This window comes from Zingiber officinale, chromosome 6A (assembly GCF_018446385.1).
Source record: "Zingiber officinale cultivar Zhangliang chromosome 6A, Zo_v1.1, whole genome shotgun sequence".
Lineage (NCBI taxonomy): Eukaryota > Viridiplantae > Streptophyta > Magnoliopsida > Zingiberales > Zingiberaceae > Zingiber > Zingiber officinale.
The window spans coordinates 6038156-6063971 of record NC_055997.1 but is presented as its reverse complement, the minus strand read 5'-3'; the positions used below and the strand labels follow the sequence as shown (position 1 = coordinate 6063971).

Below are 25816 nucleotides of genomic sequence, written 5' to 3'. Positions count from 1 at the left end.
CTGGAGGACCGGACTGGCATCAGGTAAATCTCCTGAGTGGAGTAGGTGAGGACGCGTTCCTCGTAGAGGGAACAGTAGACGTCGGGTCGACCTAGGGTTTCCGGTCGGAAACTTGAAGTCAGACCCGGTCAGCCCGATGACTGACAATTTTATTTATCGTATTATCTTCTTGTGTTCTAACTTTGTTTTGCAAGAAACTAATATTTTCGTGCAGGGTTAGAACTAACCAGGATCGGTCAACTGAACCTTGGATTCGGTTGACCGAACCTCCAATCTACCAGATCAGATCTCCAGAAGTTGGACCGGGCTCGACCAGGGATTGGTCGACCGGACCTCGGGATCGGTCGACTGAACCTGGGATAGGTGTCGACTAGATCAAGCCGAGGTGTGCGGGTCAGAGGAAACTGATCGGTCGACCGAACGCAGGGATAGAGTTTGACCAGATCGAAGCGGAGCGACAGATTGACGGATCAGATGCGGTGGAGGTCATCTTATCGGTCGACCGAACATGAGGATCGGTCGACCAATCCGCTTCGGGTCAAAGCTGATCCCGAGACTTGGGGATATGGATCAGACCTTGCAGAGCTATAAAAGGAGGCCTCGAGGTGCAGCTCAAATCATCGAATTCCGAACAGAAGTTCTGCGCTCTTGTGTGCTCCGTACGCTTCAACAACGCCCTGCTGCTACAACGAACCGAAACTCCAAAGCTCTTCCATCTTCCTGTTCCTTGGTATAACTTTCTTATTTGTACTTAACTGTAATTGCTTCTAGCTTGTAATAATTCTGATATTATAGTTGTTGCCCACCGAAAGCGGTCAAAGACCGCGGGCCTTCGAGTAGGAGTCGCTATAGGCTCCGAACGAAGTAAAACACTTGCGTCTCTGTGTGTTTGCTTTTACTTTCCGCTGCGTTTCTACTCTGTGTTTTAAAATCGATAAAATAGCCACGAGCGCTATTCACCTCCCCTCTAGCGCTTTCGATCCATCAATTGGTATCAGAGCGGGGTCGTTTTGAATCGGTGCAACCACCATTCAAAACAAATTTTTTTCGTGGTATTTTCAGATTTTACGGAGTCAATTAGAATTTAGCTTTATAGCCATATTCTAGTTCTTTTCTCGAATCAGTTTTTGCTCGAGGTTGGTGCAGCACCACCCGAGTTTGTATTCTGTTGTTATATACTTCCCTGACTACTAATCCAGGACCAAGTCCTGGAATTTTCTTGTTGTTTATTTCTTTTTAGTTAATCTGAAATGGCTCTTCAAGAAGGCTACAGTACAGCCCGCCCCCCGCTATTCACCGGAGATGACTTCGGGTACTGGAAGGGTCGGATGGAGGCATATCTCCAGACTCATTTTGAAGTCTGGATGATAGTCAAAACCGGACTTCAACTACCAACTGATAGCGCCGGCAAACCACTACCATATGAGGACTGGGACGCATCTCTGATTAAGAAGGTGGAAGCTAATGCCAAGGCGACCTGCACCCTCCAGTGTGGCCTATTAAAAGAAGAACTCAACCGCGTCGGCCCCTTCAACAGTGCCAAGGAGTTGTGGGAGAAGCTCATTGAACTTCATGAAGGAACTTCTAAAACTAAAGTAAGTAAAAGAGACCTAATCTTTAATAAATTATTTAATATCAAACTGCAGGAAGGTGAAACAGCTGCCCAACTCCACGCCCGAATTCAAGATCTGCTCAACGGTCTTCATGCTATTGGATAAAAGGTAGATAACCGGGACATCATAAGGTATTCTTTAGACGCCTTTCTGAGGAACACCTTGTGGGCATCCATGGTAGATGCCTACAAGGTTTCTAAGGACTTATCTACCATTAAGTTAGATGAACTTTTTGCAGAATTCGAACTTCATGAACAGACTAATACACGCCCGACCGAGAAAGGGTTGACTTTGGTTGCAGGAACAGGGAGAATGCGCGAATCAAAAATAAAGTGTAGAACCGAACCGGAGTCAGAAGAAGAATCGGATTCGGAAGACGACGACGAGCTTACAACCGAAATAGTCAACCTGGTAAAGAAACTCTGCAAAAAGAAAGGCTTCAACAAAAAGGATGTCAAAAAGGCCATCCAGTCCAAAGAAGCCCAGCCAAGCTCGAAGGCCAAATTCGAAGTGACCTGCTACGGTTGCAATCAGAAGGGGCACATCAAGGCAAACTGCCCGAACCAAAAAGATCCAAAGAAACCAAGGAGGAAGAAGGCCTTGAAAGCAACGTGGGACGAGTCTTCTTCCGAGGAATCCGACGACGAAGAACTCGAGCAGACGAATTTTCTCGCGTTGACAGCCCGGGACTACACCAACGAATCCGGAAGCGAGGACGAATCGGAAGCCGAGTCCGAGAGAAGCCACGGATCTGCATCTGTTTCCGAAGGGCCAAACCCCTCTGTAAGTACAAACCGTTTATATAGCTTGATTAATTACTTAATGCATAAAGTAACTAAGTCCAAAATTCGAATCAAGTCGCTTCTGAAGGAGGTAACACTCCTTAAAGAAACGACTAATAACGAATCCTTGACTGATCCAGTTCAGACTGGAACCTCAACTCAAGTTCAAAAACTTAAGGAAGAGAATTCCAACCTGAAAAGTCAAGTCAAGGATTTGAAGACAACCTTAGAACGATTTTCCTTGGGATCCAAGAATCTTGACTTGATTCTTGGAACACAAAGGGCAATCTACAATAGAACTGGACTAGGATACAAATCGAAAAAGAAGTATAAGTCATATTTATCTCTCACACAAAGAACAAATAGAAAAATGGTCCAAGCATGGGTTGCCAAGTCCAACCTGATCAATCAAGTTGGACTCGGACAATATTGGATTCCCAAGGATCAAATACATTAACTCGATAGACCATATCGAGGCTATGATCCAGGGGGAGCTAAAACGATTAAAATTAAAAATTAAATTAAAAATTAAAATTAAAAATTAAAATCAAAAATTAAATTAAAATTTCGAAATTAAAATCAAAAATTAAAATTCAAAATTAAATTCAAAATTCAAAATTAAAATCAAAAATTAAATCAAAAATTCGAAATTAAAATAAAAAATTAAATTCAAAATTAAAATTAAAATCAAAAATTAAATTAAAAATTCGAAATTTAGAAAATTCAATTAAATCAAAATTCGAAATTAAACTTAACATTCTAAATTCAATTGAAAATAGAAGGAGGATCCAGAATAGCTGGCGCCTGCAACTAAACTACCCGACTGGGTAACCAAACTTAATCTACCCGAAATGGGTAAATAATAGTAGACTACCCGGCAGGGTAATTTAAGTTAGATAAAATAGGCTAGGTTTAACTTGACCCACGGTACTGGTGAAGTTTTTGGATGATAGTACGTTAGAGAAGCTTGGGCATCGCATGTCTAGGAAGATATGACTTCGACCTGGTGCATTTGGCCAAGTGGAACTGACCGAAACTACCCTTAAATGGATCCTAACTAGTTAAACCAAGGTTTAGTATTAAGTTCAATGGGTAGGACTATTTGGAAAATCTCGAAGGCATGGTTACTTTAATGAATTCCTTGTGACTCACCATAGCCCAGAAGTTTATCTAAAGAATGCTTACTTATTGAACCCAAACCTAAACCTGAATCTAACACAGAGTTAAATATAATCCTAAAATTGAATCTCAATTCATCTCACAAAAATTATAGGAGTCCGTGATTGAAAATTTAGATCGGGTGAGATAACTAAGCAAATTAAAATTAACATAAATATTTTTCAAATTAAAAATTAACTTAAATATTTTTCAAATTAAAATTAACTTAAATATTTTTCAAATAAAAAATTAACTTAAATATTTTTCAAATTAAAAATTAACTTAAATATTTTTCAAATTAAAAATTAACTTAAATATTTTTCAAATTAAAATTAATTTAAATATTTTCAAATTCAAAATTAACTTAAATATTTTTCAAATTCAAAATTAACTTAAATATTTTTCAAATTAAAAATTAACTTAAATATTTTTCTATCACGCCCCGAGGGAGTCCCTGTCCGAAGAAATTTCGGCAGCACCTCCCCTATACGGGTGACAATCTGAAACAATTTTACATACAAAATATACATCAGCCACAAATGGCTGGAATATACACACAACCACGTAGTTTATATCATCAGCCCACTCGGCTGGAACAAAAACCAAAAACACAACGGAAAAAGACAACACATACAACCCAAAACGAAAACTGCTAGCCGGCTAGGCTTACACAATAAACAAAGCAACATTTCCAGAAACAAAACCGGAACACAGAACCAAAAACTCACATATCATATACCATGATAAAATAGCAAAAAGACAGCGACATGTCTTCTGATGTGACGCGGGGACCAGCAAACAGGATGCTCCAAGCGACACCATAAATAACCTGGTACCTGAAAAAGATAGTGTCCACGGGGATGAGTTCAACAACTCAGCGAATACCAATAGACATGCCTAGTAAGATATATCTAACAGCAATAAACATGGAATACAGCTTCCGAATAATATATAGGAAATATATAAAACTGAAAAGTAATCAAGGAAGCTGTACTCACCAGGAAATCCTATCCTGAACTAAAGGGTCATCAAACCAATACGCAGTATATCTCCTGTATGCATGTCAAACAAATGCATCCACCAAAATGCAACATATAAGTGCAGCAAACACAAGCAAATAAATGCAATCAACGATGACGACTGCACTCTAACATCACCGCCCTTAACAGGACCGAGTGGACTTTAACGGAGTACTCCGCCCTCCGACCCCAAATCATAAACGGGAAGCTCAACGCCTCATCTCCTGACACGACGACGGGAGGTATCTCTCACGGCCACCACCGAGTCATCCGACCAACGAGCCAAACAAAGTCCACTGCCTGCCGACTACACTGCTACACTAAATGCCAACGGAGCCAAACAGAACGGAACTGACTGCCGGCTACCACAGTCACTGACTAACGGAGCTAAACAGCAGAACCGCCACACACCTACTCGATAAACCACTAATCCACGAGTGGTGGAGTGTGCAGTACATGTAACTCAACCATAGTGGAGCCGAGAATCGAACAGATGCAATCATGATGCATGACACTAAGCATAGCAAAACCGATCAACATAACCATATCTATATATATAAAATGAGTACTGTAAAATCGATGGTCACATACCAAGATCTAGAGTACACAGGTCGATAGAATATCAAAACCTATGTCCCGAACATAATAAGTATGGAATATCCCGATCAAATAAAAAATCCATATATACATAATATGGGTACCAAAGACAAGTAGGTCAAATCCACGGATCTAGGGTATACATATCCTCTATGGTATAACAACCTAGATCCTAAACATATCCCCCTTCCATAGCATATGTACCAACAATATGCACAGATCAAAGCCACAAGGTCTAGGTACACGAATCATATATGATATACCAATAGAAATACACAATCTAGGCATGGCATAAAAATCTAAGTATCAGATAATTTGGATACACATGCCAGAAACAAAAATCCAGAGCCTAATCCTAACCTCAGTAAAGCATGGTATGTCACTCTAGAAACTAAGATACTCATGGCAATAAGATACTCATGGCAACAAATCACGAGATATACGCACGGATACATCACAAGCGACAAACCTAACATGCTATGGATATCAAACAGTGACATACCAAAGACAAACATGTTCATTGCTTGTAGTTATAAAATACTATGCATATCCAAATGATAATATCATAAAAGATAAGTCAAGATGTACCCGCCTCCAATGTAGATCGTGTTGTATGTCCTCTAATCAGAGCTCTTGTCTCAAATCAAAACCCTGAAATAAATATACAATCAACACTTAGGTTTATCGTAGATCGGATAATGCAAGCCAAAACCTCAATAAATCCAATCTTATGACCTCACCCTTTTCTTCCAAAACTCATCCAACACCTGATAATCATTTTCTGTTAACATAATCCACCTTAACAATTCCTCAAATAAATGATTACCAATGAATCTAAATCTGTAACTAAACTCCAAATCATACAAGAAAAGAAATCAAACCCTAATCTCAACAGATAAAAAACTCAATCAATTGAAGATTATCCACAAGCTGCAACTGTATGCTGGACAAGAACACCTCAGCGCGAAAAACACCTTGCTGGATTCTCCCCTTCTCTTCAATCGTCAGTGCTGATCACAGATCCAGCGAAGGAGAACCAACCTCACCTACTGCCTCCTAGATCATAGCTAGGGCATGGTATGTCCTCGTCGGCGACAAATAGAGAGGCAGATCGGACAATAGTCGGTGAAGACAATAGCTGTCCCTTCACCCAACGGCTGGTACCGAGAAGAGCACTGTTTCGTGCGGCCTCGGGTGGTGGCGGCGCCCGGTGCTAAGGCAAAAGAGAAGGTGGGCTGCCGGCACTAAGACAGAGGGCGGAGGTCGGCGAAGTGAACATCTCCCCCTTCCCTTACTTCGCCTTGAATCGCACCCAAAGGGCTCTTGGCTCGATCAAGGATGTGATCTAACTCAGGGAAGAAAGCAGAGTGGATCGTCCTTGCTCGCCTCGCGTGGTGAGAACGGCGACGAGGAAGCAAAGAGACGACCCGTTTCCCTGTCCTTTCAGACGCTCTGCGATTCTCCATGCTCCGTACAGCTTTCAGACTTAGTAAACGCTAACAAAAAAAAAGAGAAAACAGGAAAAGGAATTAATAAGAAAACAAAACTTTTCCTCGTTAAAACAGGGTAGCCTAAACAGGCTTTCCCGGTGCCCAGTTTTCATCCCCGTAAACTCGTCCATACGAGCTCCGAAAAATTTCCAGAAAATCTCCAAAAATTCTGGAAAATTCCTTTTTAATATTCGCCTATTTTCGGTATTTTACATTCTCCCCCACTAATAAAAATTTGGTCCCCAAATTTTCGTTATCCACCATCAGCAAATAATAGTAAAAGCTATAACAGTATAAATGCTAAACGGAACCATGACTTACATACCTCAAGTGAAAAGGTGGAGGTATCGAGCTCGGATCGTATCCATGAGCAAGCAAGTAGCCTCTTCATAGGTGACGTTAGGCTGAAACGAAACTGAGATATCTGTCAACAAATCTGTTGAGTCGGATATATAGCTCCTCAGCATAGACACATGGAATACGTCGTGAACACCTGACAGGAACTATGGTAGTGTTAGACGATAAGTTACCGCTCCAATCCTCTCCAAGATCTGGAGAGGTCCAATGTATCGCGAAGCTAGCTTACCTCGGGGCCAAATCTCTTCACCCCTTTCGACGTGAGACACACAGAAATACATGGTCGCAAATAAAGAACTATAAGGGTTCTGCGTCTCCGATCAGCATAACTCTTCTGGAGGTCCTACGCCTCTGACATCCTCCATCTAATAATACGGACCAACTCTGCCTCCTACTGAGCTCTATGAGGTCCCAACAGCTGGGCCTTCCCAACCTCATCCCAAAGGGTGGGTGTCCGACAAAGCCTACCATACAATGCTTCAAACGGTGGCATCTGCATAGCCGAATGATGGCTATTATTGTAGGCAAACTCTACCCATGGCAAATGGTCCTCCCGACTGCCTCCAAAATCCAATACACACAACTTTAGCAAGTCCTCTAGAATCTAAATGGTCCGCTGTGACTATCCATTAGTCTGAGGATGGAAAACTGTACTGAAACAGAGCTGCGTGCCCAAGGCATGCTGCAGACTCTGTCAAAAATGAGACGGAAACCGGGGGTCTCTATCCGAAATAATAGTCAACGGGCCACCACGAAATCTGATGATCACCCGGTAACACAGATCTGCCAATCGATCCAGGGAATCAGTCTTCCGGATCGCTAAGAAGTGCACGAATTTGGTTAATCGCTCAAAGATTACCCAAATCGCGTCGTGTCCTCGGCAAATCCACCTTAAAGTCCATAGTAATATGTTCCCATTTCCACTCGAGAATAGGAATCTGATAAAATAATCCGGCAGGTATCTGGTGCTCTACTTTCACCTGCTGACAGACAAGACCTCTCGTTACAAATTACGCGATGTCTTTTTTTTTTCATACTGTTCCACCAATAGGAGCACCTCAAATCTCTATACATGCGGGTCCCGCCTGGTTGGATAGCAAATCGTGAACGATGAGCCTCCTGATGTAACTCCGATAAGACCGGGTGAGACTGGGGTACGCACAATTCGCCTCAGAAGTATATAATACCCGCTTCCTCTCGGGGAAACCTAGTCTACTGCCCGGAAGCTATCCAGCTGCCAATGGACCGTAAATACTGATCTCCAACCTGGGCCTCCTGAATCCTCATCCTAATCGAGGATTGAGCAACCATGGTAACCATAATACCCTGCTCTGTCCATCCCAGCTCCTTAAGGCCCAATTCGGAGAATTCCTGAATCAAATCTGTAACCACCACTCGGTAGCACGCTCAAGTCCCTCTGGACTTCCTGCTGAGTGCATCGGCAACCACATTAGCTTTCTCCGGGTGATAGCTAATGGTACAATCGAAATCCTTCAGAAACTCCCTCCATCTCCTCAGTTGGAGATTAGGTTCCTTCTAAGTAAACCGATATTTGAGACTCTTATGGTCAGTGAGAATATCAAATGTAACGTCATATAAACAATGTCGCCAAATCTTCATGGCAAAAATAATGGCGACCAACTCTAGATCATATACAGGGTAGTTCTTCTCATGCTCCTTCAACCGACAAGAAGCATAGGAGACTACTCTATCATGTCGGATCAGAACAGCGCTCAAATCTTGAATAGATGCGTCGGTGTAGAGGACATATCCGTCCTCTATAGAAGGTAAAATCAAAATCGGAGCCGACACTAGTCTCCGCTTCAGCTCCTAGAAACTAGTCTTGCAATCCTCAGTCCAAGTGAACTTCACGCCTTTCCTGGTCAGGCGTGTAAGTAACATAGCAATCCGTGAGAAACCCTCAACGTATCTCCGAAAATATCGAGCCAAACAAAGGAAGTTGCGAGCCTCTTCTATAGACTCTGTCTACTCCCCACAGTAACAACCTCGATCTCCTGTGGAACCACGGTATACTCCTACCGGTCACCATGTGTCCCAAAAATCTCACAGAAGACAATCCCAAAACGCACTACTGAACTTCGCATATAGATGTTCCCATTGAAACATATCTAGAACTATGCAAAATAGTGTGTGTGACTCACCGCGGATCCGAAACAGATCACAACATCGTCAACAAAGACAATGGAAACCGATCCAAACATTCTGGGAATACCAAAATTATCAAGTCTCTGAAAACATCTAAGGCTCCGCAAGCCCTAATGGTAAAACCGAGACACATAATGTCCGTATCACAGGCATTCCTAACCACAAGATCTCTGATAATAAATCGGAAATCTAATCACCAACAACATAAATCACCTAAGAATAGATCCTCTAGTGTGAGAGCAACGCTCCATCACACAAAATACCACATATATGGAAGCAACGCTCACCACAAGAAATCCTCCATATGTGGGAGCAACGCTCAACCACAAATAATCTGAAATAGATATCTGTAATAAATATGGGAGCAATGTTCCGCTACAAACAATTCAAAATATGTGGGAGCAACGCTCCACCACAAACAATCCATAACATGTGTGGGAGCAACGCTCCACCACAACCAATACATAAGTGTCCAAGGCACCTAACTATCCAGCTAGAGACTGCACGATATCTCTCTACCACAGATCACTGTAGGTAGCCTAGGGTATAACACCCAGTAAGCAAATCAAATCCATAGTCAACTCTATCATCATCCTAGTGGGTCGGTCACCCACTAATAGGAGAATTAGTTGACGGGGTAATACAACCAATAACATAATGTAGACACTCAACATTCTACATTCAACATAGGTAGAATCATCATGATGCTACCAACCATACACCTGGCACACATGCATACACAACATATGTATGATCGACATAATCCTCCAATTAATACACACCAAAGATACTCACAACATAGGTATAAATCATCGTAACACCTCCAACAATGCATACCGAAACCGTGTGCATATATCAACCTAAGTATAATCGTCAATACACCTCCAATAATACTCACAACACATACCAATTGAGTATAATCACTTAATACTTCCAATAGAGTCTAATAGACCCAAGTGTATCCATAAATCAAATATAATCCACAAAATACCTCGAATCTTACACCGAACACATCTGCACATAGCACATCTCTGATTAAATCGACAAGATACATCAAGCAAAATACCTAAACTCATGTACACATCCCACAACATAGATTAAATTGATGAGATACTTTCCATAATATATTCAGATACATACTCCGAACTACATAGCTATGATCCACAAGGAACCTACAACCATAACAGAACATGTATACATATACTACTTGCAAATGGACAGTCAACTACAGGATTCCTACAACACATAACAATCATAATATACATGCAACCTAAACATGCAAAATCAGCATACTAGCTCAATCAAAGAGACCAACCCTATGCTACCAACACTCATGGGTTACGGGTATACCTAAACAAAAATCCTGCATATGTATCAAGCAGGAATACATCAATCATAGACAGCCCAAAATAAAGCAGCCTAATCATCCAGTAACAACCCTGCTCTAGGTTCAACGGAACTAGTAGCGGACAAAAGAGATATACACGCCATGGTATAATATTGCAAGTCAATGTCGTACCCTACTAAGACTATATCTAATGGGGAAAATTTTAACATCATAAATCCAAACTTCTAAGTCATCCAACTAGGTATATACAGTCCATGGTCAAAATCTTCATGGAATAGGATATATTGGTCCTCTAAAACTGGTCGAGCCGACAACGATATACGATTATTTCAGTCCTTTCCACGTCAGTACAAGTCATGTACTTAAATGTGCTATAGATACATAACTAAGCACAAATAACCCACAAATGATCCTCCACAATCATAAAGATATATCGATCTATGACAACCCAAATCGACAAACGTAAATCAGTCTTCTACTGACCGATCCAACATGAGTAAATAAATATTTACTGATGAAATTTACTAAAATAAAATGGTATACAACTGGCTAGGTCAACATAAAGATATAGATACTATCCATTACCCAACTAATAATAGCAGAGGCTGGTATGTACCTCAATCCGCTATCCAACTAGTAAGAACAGAAACTAAAACTACTGGTGTATGATATGAAAAATTACCAGAAACTGTAATCCCTCAATCTCTATTAAGGTCGATCATCGTCAGTGGCTAACCCCTCACATGTAATATGGCTACAACATCAGACAGATACCAGATACAAAGTGTCATAACTATCACAGTCAACAATGCATACTCTAACTAAGTAGTAGGATGACAGTATACCAACATACCTCCTATAGCTTGGAGATGTCCTGTTGCTGCTAGGTCCCAAAACCCGAAAAGTCACATCAAGAAGACCAAAACACAAAATCCAAAACACCGGGAAAAATAAGACTCGTAAGTCGATCTCTGATACCAAATAAATTGGTACCAGCTAAATCTCGAAAATTCAAAACACATAGCAAGTATCGTATACCTGCTCTGATACTCACTAATTGTACACCCGAGGAGTCCCGTCCAAGAAATTTCTAAAGACTCTCAGACGGTGACAATCAAACAATTCTACATACAATATACATCACCACAAGTTACCGGAATATACACACAACCACGTTAGCTTTATATCATCCCACTCTACTGAACAAAACCAAAACACAAATGAAAAGACAACACATACAACCTAAAATAAAATCTAGCTGGCTAGGCTTACACAATAAACAAAGCAACATTTCCGTAAACAAAACCGAATACGTAACTAAAACTCACATATCATATACCATGATAAAACAAAAAAAAGCAATATGTCTCTGATGTGACGCGGGGACCAAAGACAGGACGCTCCAAGCGACACCATAAATAACTGGTACTAAAAAGATAGTGTCCACGGGACGAGTTCAACAACTCGAATACCAATGTATACGCTAGTAAGATATATCTAATAAGAATAAACATAGCTTCCGAATAATATATAGGAAATATACAAACCGAAAAGTAATCAAGGAAGTCAGACTCACCAGACTCCTATCCCGAACTAAAGGGTCATCAAACCGATATGCAGATATATCTGCATGTCAAACAAATGCATCCACCAAAACGCAACATATAAGTGCAAAGAACACAAGCAAATAAACGAATCAACGTGATGTGACGATGCAGACTCTAACATCATCGCCCCCGAACAAAGGACCGAGATTTGAATGCCGAGTACTCGCCCTCCGACCCCAAATCATAAATGGGAAGCTCAACGCCTCATCTCCCAGACACGACGACGGGAGGTATTCTACCGGCCACTACCGAGTCACCGACCAACGGAGCTAAACAAAGTCCACTGTCTCACGGCCACCACTGCTACACTAAATGCCGAGCTAAACAGAAGTGAATCTGTCACGGCCACCACTACCGAGTCACTGCACTAACGGAGCAAACAAAGCAGAACCGCCACACACCGCTCGATAAACCACTAATCCACGAGTGTGGAGTGCAAGATACGAATCATGGCTGGGCTCAACCATAGCTGAGCCGAGAATCGCACAAAGACGCAATCACGACGCATTACACTAAGCATAGCAAAACCGATCAACATAACCATATCCACGTATATAAAATGACTAAGCTTTGTAAACATTCATTATGAATAAAGAATCACATTCGTCAAATGGCTACATTTAGTTATAGTTGCTCAATTAATTTATACCGTAGATAACATAAGATGTGTCACACGTAAGACGATGTTATCAAGACTTTATAAATTATAAATGAGTCACCACCAAAATGGAAAGGAACAAACCATTGAAGGTCGAGTGTAATTAGGTATCGCTTATCTCGATCAGATAATTACACTAAGACACTTAGAGTGTATCGAGTAGGACTATTTGAGGTCGTTTTTTATACCGATTTTATAAAGAAACAAAGACCTCGGTTATTATGTGTGCTTTAATCCTAATATAATAACAAGCACATATATTTGATATTTATTTCTTTAATTTATCAATGGGTGAGATTTAGTTCGATGAATCAATAAGCCCGATAAGTTGGGAAATGGTATCACTTATAGTTATAGAAGGAAACCGTGTCCTAGAGATACTAGGTTGATAATGTCCCCAAGAGGAGCTCATAAGGATTGTCGTTAAACCTCGCAGTGGACTTAGTCGACGACGATAAGGTTGAGTGGTAATACTCGACTAAGATATTAATTAAACGAGTCAAGAACTCACTTAATTAGGGACATTCGATATCTTAAACACGTGGAGACTAACACACTCATAATAAGAAGGAGCCCAAAATGTAATTGGGATTGGTCAATAATAGTTCTCTAGTGGAATGAATTATTATCGATAAAATTGTTGTTCGGCAATACGGATGCTTAATTTTATCGGAGACCAAAACCAATTCCTCCTCTCCCCTATCGTAGCCTCTTATTTATGTAGTACTATACCCACCTATACCCACTTTCTATACCCACTAATAGGGTCCAAGCTAGCTTGGGAACCAAGCTAGGCCTAGCATAAGATGGGTGGTACCTAGCTCGAACCCAAGCCAGAGGGTCACATATTAATTTAAAAAGATTTTAATTTTAATTTTTATTATGTGAGATATAATTTATTAAAGAGAATTAAAATTAAAATATCTCTTCAGAAAGATCTACAAAAGATTAACGAAAGAGATTAAATCTCTTTCTTTATTTGTAGATCGGTGAGATATTTTATTTTCTTTAAAATTATTCACGTCAGAAAATTAAAATTATAGAAATTTCCTTTTATCAACCAAGAGATTTTTAAAGAGAAATTTTAATTTTAAAATTTCCAAAAATAAATTAGGAAGTTTTAATTGTTGATTAAAACTTCTAATTTATCTCTTTTAATGTGGCGCCATTGTAGATTAAATTGGGAAATTTTATTTTATTTTTCTCAATTAAATCATTAAGGAAATTAAGGAAATTTTATTGTAATTAAATTTCCTAATTTGCTTAGGCCAAGGAATATAAAAGAAGTGAGTGTGCCTTCATAAGACACAACCTCTATTATTTTCTCCTCTTTATTCCTCGAGTGGCCGCCATCCTCTTCCTCTCTTCCTCTTTGTGGTGGCCCTTAGAGCTTTGTGGTGGCCGGATACTACTGGAGAAGAAGAAGAAGAAGGAGAGCAAGCAAGCTTTGTTTTCGGTCAAGCTTCCTCTTTGTTGGCCGAACCTAGCTAGGAGGAGAAGAAGGTGGTTGGTGGTTTCTCATCTCAAGATAGTCCACACAACGTCCGAGGTTAGAAGAGGAATACTAGAAGATCAAGAGGTTTTCTAAAAGGTATAACTAGTAGTTTTTCCTTTCCGCATCATACTAGTTATTTATGGAAATAATACCAAATACAAGAGGCTTACGCTCTAGTATTTCGAATATGTTTTTGATGTTGTGTTCTTTGTTTTATTTTTTCCTCGTGATTTGATTGTTTTTCGTTAACCTAAAGTTATTTTAGAAATTAAATATTAGCTTTCTATTTGTCTAGTCGCTGGTGGTTGCTCCCATATCCAAGAAGGTCGCGTGCCTCGCCAACTGGGAACCAATTATGGAAATTAATATTTAATGGAATTAATAACTTAAGGTGATTTGGGTCGAGTTAAGTTCGCAGGAGACCCAAGTCAAAATCTAAAAGAACGAATAGATTATGTTTTGATCAAACGTGTTAAGTTCTCGCAGCGATCCAAAATTTAATTTAAAAGAACACATGGTAGCTAGGAAAAGGTTCGCACCTTTGTAATTTTTGTACAATGGAACCTCTAGGTTTTCCGAGTAGAACCAACAATTGGTATCAGAGTTACCTCTGTGATTTGGTATTAGTTTAATTACGCACACGCCATACATAATTTATAGTAGGATGTGCTAACTTCGTGGACGCAGGATCCAACTATTATGGCTTTTAGTTATTATGCAGGTGATCGACCCTGTATACGCCAAGGGCATTTATATGTGCAGACGATTAGATTAAAACATGCAGAGTCGATTTATTTTTATTAGGATTTTATTTTTGATCTAGATACGATATTCCTTTTATGGAATATGATCAAAATGTAAAATTCTATTTACGTCATGGATCAAAGCGTGGAACCTTCTAAGGACCAGAGGCGTAATGAACTAGGAGCAAGATGGATGTGATACAATAAACCTGGCGGTAAATACGGCAAAGAAATGAGACGACAACACGGAGGATAATCTAGAGATAAAAGCCATAATAGTTAAAATTAGATTTTCTATTTATTGCTTTTATATTGTGTGTGTATATTAGTTTACATGCTTAGTGCTAGCATAGTTAAAATTCCTCATTTATAAATAACTAAGTGGAGAGGGATTTTAAGTAAATCCCACGGTCTCCATTATCGGTTCAGTAAGTGATGCAAACAAGTCAAGCTGGCTCGAAGTGCCTTCCTCCATAACGGACGAGCTTGTTTGTGGATCACTGACTTCCATTTTTGGATGACTATAGGAAGTTAATTAAGAGCGTGTGATCTTCCCAACCAAGGGGCATAATCTTATTAATGGACTTAGTGTCAAGTAATGGTATACACTTAGACACATCTAATAGTATCCTCCCCATCGGAGTCATCGCTATTATTTGTGTGACTAAAAGACACCAACTATTAATTTTATTTACAAAGTTAAGTCGACAAGATAATAAAATTAATGGGTTAAAACCTCCTTTTACAAATGTTGATTTAGATACGTCCACACTTACGTGGCATACAAAATTCACGTGTTTTGAGGTGTTGGTTAATTTAAAATAGTATTGTTTGAGGAATCAATATTATTCTAAATTTGTAGTTCACCAAAAGTTATTTCAGGATTCTTAGATGACTTTCAACCCATCCGTCCATCATACTTCAATGTATAGACTTCATCGGACCAAACTACATGATTGGAAAAGAAACCGACATCGTTTCATCACGAAAGCTATAAATTCAGATCGACCGAGCTCGCTCAAGCACCCATCGTGAATCTACTCAAGAGAAGATCGAATATCATAGAAATGGGTAAAAGTCGTGAGATGGCGCGGTGTTACATTTTCGCTTCAATGTCAAATGTATTGCAACATCAAGATCAAGATTTACCAACATGATATATAACGAATCTCAAGAAACTCTTCGTCATCGTGATAGGCTTCAAAGAAGCCATGAGAAAGATAATGACACCACCATACAAGAGGGTACTCCCGTGAGGGATCATATCCTAAAGACGATGGCTTATCTAAACGAAATACGAATCCTCGGAGAGAAATGATGGGAAACCCAGATCGATACGATCCTCCAAACGCTACCTAGAAGTTTTGAGCAGTCACCTGAACTATAATATAAATAAAAGGACTTATTCATTAGCTGAACTACCGACAAAACTTCAAGCACAGAAAGATTATTTCACACAACGCTCAAATTCACTACGCTTGAAATGGTTCTACTTCTAAACCGAGAGGAAGAGAAGAAGAAACAAGTCGGTTCAAGAAAGAAAGTGAATAAATCTCAGTGTACGGGATTTAAAGCTGGAAGAAGTCAAGGGCAAGTGCTTCATCCGCAAGCAGCAAGACATCGGAAGGCTGATCGTCCTCGTAGGAACCAAAACAAAGGTATATCTCATACTCTAGTTGTTGAAACATGTTTAGCGGTGTTATCTACCAGCACCGTGTGTAGATACGGGAGCCACCGATCATGTCTGACTATCTGAAGGAGAGATTACCATCTACATGGGCAATGCTACTAAGGTGGCAGCATTGCAGTGGGAGACGTCTACTTATCTTTTAGTAGAAATAGAAATTTGATTTTAAGAAATTGTCTTTATGTATCTAGTTTTAGAAAGAATTTAATTTCAGCTTCTTGTTTTTAGATGGATATTCAGTTTCTTTCAAGAACGATGTAGTTATTAAAAGAAATAAAGTGATTATCTATTCGGTGCATTAGTTGGCAATTTGTATACTTTAAATCTAATTTCTTCCACAAAGCAAAACATGGAAATTTATAACTCATCTTCTAACTCTAATAAGAGAAAAGAACCTTCGAAATGAACCAAGCATATCTTTGGCATCTAAGGCTTCGTCATATTAACTTAAGTAGGATTCAGAGGCTTATAACCCATGGACTTTGAGTTCATTAGAGTTGGAAAGTTTTCCAACTCAAATGAACCAAGAAGTTAATCGCTTAAGCTTTTCTCTAAGTTCTTATGCCTCTGCAACTTGCTCAGAATATTTATATTTTTACCTTAAGCGATTATTCTAATCGCTTAAGTGTACTTAATCGATTAGCTAAATTGATTAAGAATACAAGGTTGATCGTGAGAGGATCATAGGGTCAAAGCAATCAAACTCACTACGAATCTTATCGAGCTTGTCGAATAGATTCTTAAGAGAGTTCCAATTACTTAATAGGTGTCCAATCGATTACGACCACTCTGTGCACCCACGAAAACTGGTTTAATCGAATATCGTAATCGATTAAGATGTTAATCGATGATGGACCTTTCGTTTTCTCAGGGAGATGCTGAAACGATTATGCTTGAACTTAAGACCTTCTAAATCGCCTACTCCTAATCGAATCGAAACCCAGCCTAAGACTCGATTGGGGTAGTCCATGGCCAACAATAGAATCTCGTACAGAAGTTCGCGTGTTTGTGGGATATCCCAAAGGAACGAAAGGTGGTTTATTTTATAGTCCTAAAGACCAGAAGGTCATTCCAATGCCCGCTTTTTAAGAAGACTATATAATGGATCACAAGCCCAATAGTAAAGTTGTTTTGAAGAACTAAGAGAGGACATGTCTACTTTAGTACCAACAATACAAGATGAAGTACCACAAGAGACCCAACACGTGTCACACATGATACACAACCACGCATGGCCTCGTCGTAGTGGGAGGGTCATGAGGCACTGAGAGATTCATGTTTGAGAGAGTCTTCGGACTTGATCTCTGCAAAACGAACCCGATCCCTGACATACGACGAAGCACTCCAAGATATAGATGCAGTATCTTGGAGGCGATGAATTCGAAATAGAGTCTATGTACTCTAATAAGGTCCGGGAGCTCATAGAACCAACCGGTGTAAAAGTCGCTGGATGTAAGTGGATCTACAAAAGGAAAAGAGGGATGACGAAGGTAGAAACCTTCAAAGCTAGGCTCGTTGCGAAAGGGTATACTCGAAAGAGGGAATCGATTATGAAAACTTAGCTACGCTTAAGTCTATCCGGATACTCTTATCCATCACGCTTATATGGATTATGAGATTGGCAAATGGATGTCAAGACATGTTTCCTTAATGGAAGTCTTCAAGAAAACATCCATACGAAGCAACCAAGGGTTCATTGAAAAGGCAAAGAGCATCTAGTAAGCTCAATCGGTCCATTTATGGATCAAGCAAGCTTCAAGATTCGAACATCCTATGAATGAAGTAATCCAATATATGGATTTGTTCAAAGTCCGATGAATCTTGTGTATATAAGAAGTGTAACTGAAACGTGGTGGTATTTCTTATATAGATGATATTTTGTTAATCGCAACAATGTCAAGGTATTATCGTACGTAAGGGTATGGTTGTCCAAACAATTTGATATGAATTAGTGCACACATTCTTGGGATCAAAGTTATAAGGATCGCAAGAAAAGAATGTTGTGTCTGCCCCAAGCTTCATATATAGATATAATCCTTGCTCTTTAGCACGCAGGATTCCAAGAAAGGTTTCTTACCTTTAGGCATGGAATAGCTTTATCTAAAGAGATGTCTCCAAAGACATCAAAGGAGATAAGACACGAAAGCGCTTCCTTATGCTCGTAGGAAGCCTTATGATGCAATGCTATTGCACGAGACCGATATCCGCTGGGCATGGTCAGAGATATCGAGTAACCCCGACAAGGACATTGATCGCTAGAAAGCATATATTAAAGTACCGAGAAGGACTAGAGATTATACGCTAGTTTACAAAGCATGATTTGCTCTGGTTACACGGTTCGATTTCCAATCGATAGGGATGAGTAAGTCTACATCGGCCATGTGTTTACTTTAGAGGTGGAGCCATTTCATGGAGAAGTGTTAAGCGAAATGCGTTTCGGACTCAACCATGGAAGTCGAGTATGTAGCAGCCTCCGAGGCGGCTAAAGAAGCAGTATGGCTCAAGAACTTTCTAGTGGACTTAGATGTGATTCTTGGTTTGCCCAAAATCATCACAATTTATTGTGATAATAGCAATTGCAAACTCCAAGGAACCACGAGCTCATAAGGCAAGTAAACATATAGCGCAAGTGCCACCGACACGAGATATCGCGAAGCGAGGAGAAGTTGTCATCGCCAAGATCGCATCAGATAACCCGTAGATCCTTTCACTAAGGCCCTTCCACGAAAGCTTTGATCGGCATGAGGAAGGGATGGGGTAAGATATGACTACTAGTCATTAGTATAAGTGAGATTGTTGGAGTGTATACCGAAAGCCTAAGCTTGTAAACATTCATTATGAATAAAGAATCACATTCGGTCAAATTGTCTACATTTAGTCAGAAGTTGTTCAATTAATTTATACCGTAGATAACATAAGATGTGGTGTCACACGCAGTAAGACGATGTTATCGACTTTATAAATTATAAATGAGCTCACGACCAAAACGGAAAGGAACAAACCATTAGAAGGTCGTAGTGTAATTAGTATCGTTTATCTTGATCAGATAATTACACTAGTACACTTAGAGTGTATTGAGTAGGACCATTTGGTCGTTTCTTTTATACTAATTTTATAAAGAAACAAAGACCTCTGTTATTAAAGTATGTGTTTTAATCCTAATATAATAACAAGCACATATATTTGATATTTATTTCTTTAATTTATCAATGGGTGAGATTTAGTTCGATGAATCAATAAGCCCGATAAGTTGGGAAATGGTATCACTTATAGTGTGTGTTGATTATAGAAGGAAACCGTGTCCTAGAGATACTAGGTCGATAATGTCCCCAAGAAGAGCTCATAAGGATTGTCATGTTAACTCAGAAGGTGGACTTAGTCCGACATGATGATAAGGTCGAGTGGTACTATTCTGGACTAAGATATTAATTAAACGAGTTGTCAAGAACTCACTTAATTAAGGACATTCGATATCTTAAACACGTGAGACTAACACACTCATAATAAGAAGGAGCCCAAAATGTAATTGGGATTGGTGCGTAGTTCAATAATAGTTCTCAGTGGAATGAATTATTATCGATAAAATTAAGTTGTGTGTTCGGCCAATACGGATGCTTAATTTTATGGAGACCAAAACAAATTCCTCCTCTCATCCCTATCGTAGCCTCTTATTTATAAGACTATACCCACCTATACCCACTTTCTATACCCATTTAAAGCCAAGCTGGGAACCAAGCCAGTACCTAAGCATAAGATGGGTGGCCCTAGCTCGAACCCAAGCCAGAGGGCCACCATATTAATTTAAAAGAATTTTAATTTTAATTTTTATTATGGGAGATATAATTTATTAAAGAGAATTAAAATTAAAATATCTCTTCAAAAGATCTACAAAAGATTAATGAAAGAGATTAAATCTCTTCCTTATTTGTAGATTGAGATATTTTATTTTCTTTTAAAATTATTCACATGTTGTAAAATTAAAATTATAAAAATTTCTTTTATCAACCATGAAGAGATTTTTAAAGAGAAATTTTAATTTTAAAATTTCGGAACAAATTAGAAGTTTTAATTGTTGATTAAAACTTGTCTAATTTATCTCTTTTAATGCGGCTATTAGAGATTAAATTGGGAAATTTTATTTTATTTTTCTCAATTAAATCATGTCAAGGAAATTAAGAAAATTTTATTGTAATTAAATTTCCTAATTTGCCTAGGCCAAGGAATATAAAAGAAGGGGTGAGGGTGCCTTCACAAGACACAACCTCTATTATTTTCTCTCCTCTTTTATTCCTTGGTGTGGCCGGCCTTCATCATCCTCTTCCTCTCTTCCTCTTGTGGTGGCCGAAACTCTCTCAAAGGCTTGGAGCTCTTGTGGGGCCTGATACTACTTGGAGAAGAAGAAGAAGGAGGAGAGAAAGCTAGCATCTCTTTGGTGTTTTGTTCTTCATCCTTGGTAAAGCTTTTTGTGGCCGAACCTAGCTAGGAGGAGAAGAAGGTGGTTGGTGGTTTCTCATCTCGGAAGATCGTTGCCCACACAACGTCCGAGGTTAGAAGAGGAATACGGTAGAAGATCAAGAGGTTTTTCTAAAAGGTATAACTAGTAGTTTTTCCTTTTCCGCATCATACTAGTTATTTATGGAAATAATACCAAATACAAGAGGCTTACGTTCTAGTATTTTGAATATGTTTTTCGATGTTGTGTTCTTTTGTTTTATTTTTTCCTTGTGATTTGATTGTTCTTTTCGGTTAACCTAAAGTTATTTTAGGAAATTAAATATTAGCTTTCTATAAAAGGTTTTGTCTAGTTGGTGGTGGTTGCTCCCATATCCAAGAAGGTCATGTGCCTCACCACGTCAGTACTGGGAACCAATTATGGAAATTAATATTTAATGGAATTAATAACTTAAGGTGATTTGGGTTGAACGTGTTAAGTTCCGTAGGAGACCCAAGTCAAAACCTAAAATAATGAATAGATTAAGTTTTGGATCAAACGTGTTAAGTTCCGCAGGCGATCCAAAATTTAATTTAAAAGAACACATGGTAGCTAGGAAAAGGTTCAGACCTTTGTACAAAATTTTTGTACAGTGGAACCTCTAGGTTTTCCGAGTAGCAACCAACAATCCATATATATAAAATGAGTACTGTAAAATCGATGGTCACATACCAAGATCTAGAGTACACAGGTCAGATAGAATATCAAAAACCTATGTCCTGAACATAATAAGTATGGAATATCCTGATCGGCATAGAAAAATCCATATATACATAATATGGGTACCACAGTATCAGTAGGTCAAATCCACGGATCTAGGGTATACAGGTCCTCTATGGTATAACAACCTAGATCCTAAATATATCCCCCTTCCATAGCATATGTACCAACAATATGCACAGATCAAAGCCACAAGGTCTAGGTACACGAATCATATATGATATACCAATAGAAATACACAATCCAGGCATGACATAAAAATCTAAGTATCAGATAATTTGGATACACATGCCAGAAACAAAAATCCAGAGCCTAATCCTAACCTCAGTAAAGCATGGTATGTCACTCTAGAAACTAAGATACTCATGGCAATAAGATACTCATGGCAACAAATCACGAGATATACGCACGGATACATCACAGGCGACAAACCTAACATGCTATGGATATCAAACAGTGACATACCAAAGGCAAACATGTTCATTGCTTGTAGTTATAAAATACTATGCATATCCAAATGACAATATCATAAAAGATAAGTCAAGATGTACCCGCCTCCAATGTAGATCGTGTTATATGTCCTCTAATCAAAGCTCTTGTCTCAAATCAAAACCCTGAAATAAATATACAATCAACACTTAGGTTTATCGTAGATCGGATAATGCAAGCCGAAACCTCAATAAATCCAATCTTCTGACCTCACCCTTTTCTTCCAAAACTCATCCAACACCTGATAATCATTTTCTGTTAACATAATCCACCCTAACAATTCCTCAAATAAATGATTACCAATGAATCTAAATCTGTAACTAAACTCCAATCATACAGCAAAAGATTTGCTGAAACCCTAATCCTCAGTACAAAAACTCACCTCAACAGATGAATTGTGGTTGATCCACAATTGAAGAGCTGCAACTGTATGCTGGACAAGAACACCTCAGCGCGAAAACTACCTTGCTGGATTCTCCCCTTCTCTTCAATCGTCAGTGCTGATCACAGATCCAGCAAAGGAGAACCAACCTCACCTACTGCCTCCTAGATCATAGCTAGGGCATGGTATGTCCTCGTCGGCGACGAATAGAGAGGCAGATCGGACAATAGTCGGTGAAGACAATAGCTGTCCCTTCACCCAACGGCTGGTACCGAGAAGAGCACTGTTTCGTGCGGCCTCGGGTGGTGGCGGCGCCCGGTGCTAAGGCAAAAGAGAAGGTGGGCTGCCGGCACTAAGACAGAGGGCGGAGGTCGGCGAAGCAGACTCCGCGGTGGCACGAACAAGGCCAGCCCGTGCAGACGTGCGACATCGAAGAGGAGTGTCGGCGCATTCCTGATCTTCCCCAATCTAGGGCTCAACCTCGGCGGCGACTCGGGCACAGGTCGGCGATGTGCGAATGCAGAGAAAAGAGAGTTGATCGTCTCTTGCTTGGCTCTCGTCGACCGGTGAGAATGGCGTCGACAGGAAGAGACAAGGGATCGGCGTCGGGGTCTTAGGGCTCGGGCAGAAGTTGGCAGATGCTCCGCGTGTGGTTTGCGCCGCGCAGAGAAGAGGAGACGGCGTCGAGACTTAGGGCACGCGTGAGGTGAAAAACGAAGGAAAAGAGAAAACAGGAAAAGGAATTAATAAGAAAACAAAACTTTTCCTCGTTAAAACAGGGTAGCCTAAACAGGCTTTCCCGGTGCCCAGTTTTCATCCCCGTAAACTCGTCCATACGAGCTCCGAAAAATTTCTAGAAAATCTCCAAAAATTCCGAAAAATTCCCTTTTTAATATTTGCCTATTTTCGGTATTTTACATTTTTCAAATTCAAAATTAACTTAAATATTTTTCAAATTAAAAATTAACTTAAATATTTTTCAAATTAAAATTAACTTAAATATTTTTTTAAATTAAAAATTAACTTAAATATTTTTCAAATTAAAATTAACTTAAATATTTTTCAAATTCAAAATTAACTTAAATATTTTTCAAATTCAAAATTAACTTAAATATTTTTCAAATTAAAATTAACTTAAATATTTTTCAGATTAAGAATTAACTTAAATATTTTTCAAATTAAACATTAACTTAAATATTTGTTTAAAATTAAGGACTTACTTCAATCAAACTGTCTTTTGATCCATCAACTACTTTATGTGTAGGAATTGGATCAATGGATGTTGGACAGTGGATGCTCCAGACATATGACTGGAGATAGGTTGAAGTTCACTAAGCTAAAACTAAAAAACCTAGGATCAGTTGCATTCGGCAGCGATGGAAAACTGAAAGTAATTGGAAAAGGTAATATCGAACTCAACTCCGATTTTATTATTCGAAAAGTATTATTAGTTGAAAATTTTAATTTCAATTTATTAAGTATAAGCCAATTATGCGATACTGGTTACTCAGTTAATTTTACCAAGTCCGAATGTATAGTCAAACATATTGATAATCCAAAAATCATACTTAAGGGCACTAGGAAAGATAATGTCTACACCATTTATCTACCAACGCCCTCAATAAAGTGTTTTCTAACACAATAAGAGGAAACTGAGTTGTGGCACAGGAGACTGGGTCACACTCATACGAGACTCATTTTAAAAATGAGTCAAAATGGACTAGTCAGAGGGTTGCCCAAATTAAAAGTTATTGAAAATTCAATCTGTAATGCGTGTCAACAAGGAAAACAAACCAAGTCAACCCACAAGTCAACCAATCTAGTAAGAACTACTTGTTTACTGGAGCTCCTTCACCTATACCTATTTGATTCACACGGAGTCAAGTCTCTAAGTAAGAACCAGTATTGCTTAGTTATAGTAGATGACTTCTCCAGGTTCACCTGGGTAAAATTCCTAAAAACAAAAGATGAAACCTTTGAAATATTTAGTAATTTTTGTAAATTAATAGAAAATGGAAAAGACATTAAAATTAAAAGAATAAGAAGTGACCATGGAGGAGAATTTGAGAATCATAACTTTACTGAATTTTGTGAAATAAATGAGTACAAACATGAATACTCCTGCCCTAGGACCCCTCAACAAAATGGTTTAGTAGAACGTAAAAATAGAACCCTACAAGAAGTTACTAGAACCATGTTAAACGAATATAAACTATCTAATCAATTCTGAGCTGAAGCAGTTAGTACATCATGTTACATTCAAAATAGGATTTTAATTAACAAAATTCAAAATAAAACACCCTATGAAATTTATTATAATAAAATTCCCAACTTAAACTATTTAAAAGTATTTGGGTGTAAAGTCTTCATTTTGAACACTAAAGACTACTTAGGGAAATTTACATCAAAAACAACCCCGGGAATATTTTTAGGGTATTCAACAACCAGTAGGGCATATAGAGTGTATAACAAAAATACCCTAAAAGTAGAAGAAACAATAAATATAATATTTGATGAAGAAAATAAATTACCCAACAAAATAAATGAAAATGAAAATACAGAAAATATTAACCCAATAAACAGAGAAGATGACGAAATTCAACCTGAACCTATTGAATCTGAAGAACAAATCACTAACTCAAATGGTATACGACCAACTAGAACAAGCACAAATCACCCATCTGACCAAATTTTGGGTGACCCAACTGTAGGAGTCAGAACTAGATCATCTTATAGAAACCAGAGCCAAATAGCCTTGATTTCAAAAATCGAACCCAAAACCATAGAAGAAGCATTACCAGACCCAGATTGGACTCTAGCAATGCAAGAAGAATTAGCCCAATTTGAAAGAAATCAGGTATGGGAGTTAGTACCAAAACCCATTAATAAATCAGTAATTGACACCAAATGGGTTTTTAGAAACAAATTAAATGATCAAGGTGAAATAGTTAGAAACAAAGCTAGGTTAGTAGCTAAAGGATTCAGTCAAGTAGAAGGGTTAGACTATGATGAG

The 25816-nt window shown here is 38.9% G+C and overlaps 1 long non-coding RNA gene across 1 annotated transcript; it reads right to left on the bottom strand.

Annotated features, from left to right (window-relative positions):
* Nucleotides 1–4341: 4341 nt before the first annotated feature.
* On the bottom strand, nucleotides 4342–23504 carry LOC121993673. Its single transcript, XR_006115358.1, has 4 exons — nucleotides 22804–23504; nucleotides 22631–22694; nucleotides 22484–22546; nucleotides 4342–4389 (listed from the first exon to the last, which is right to left on the bottom strand). It is a non-coding gene; the product is annotated as an uncharacterized LOC121993673 (long non-coding RNA).
* Nucleotides 23505–25816: the final 2312 nt, after the last annotated feature.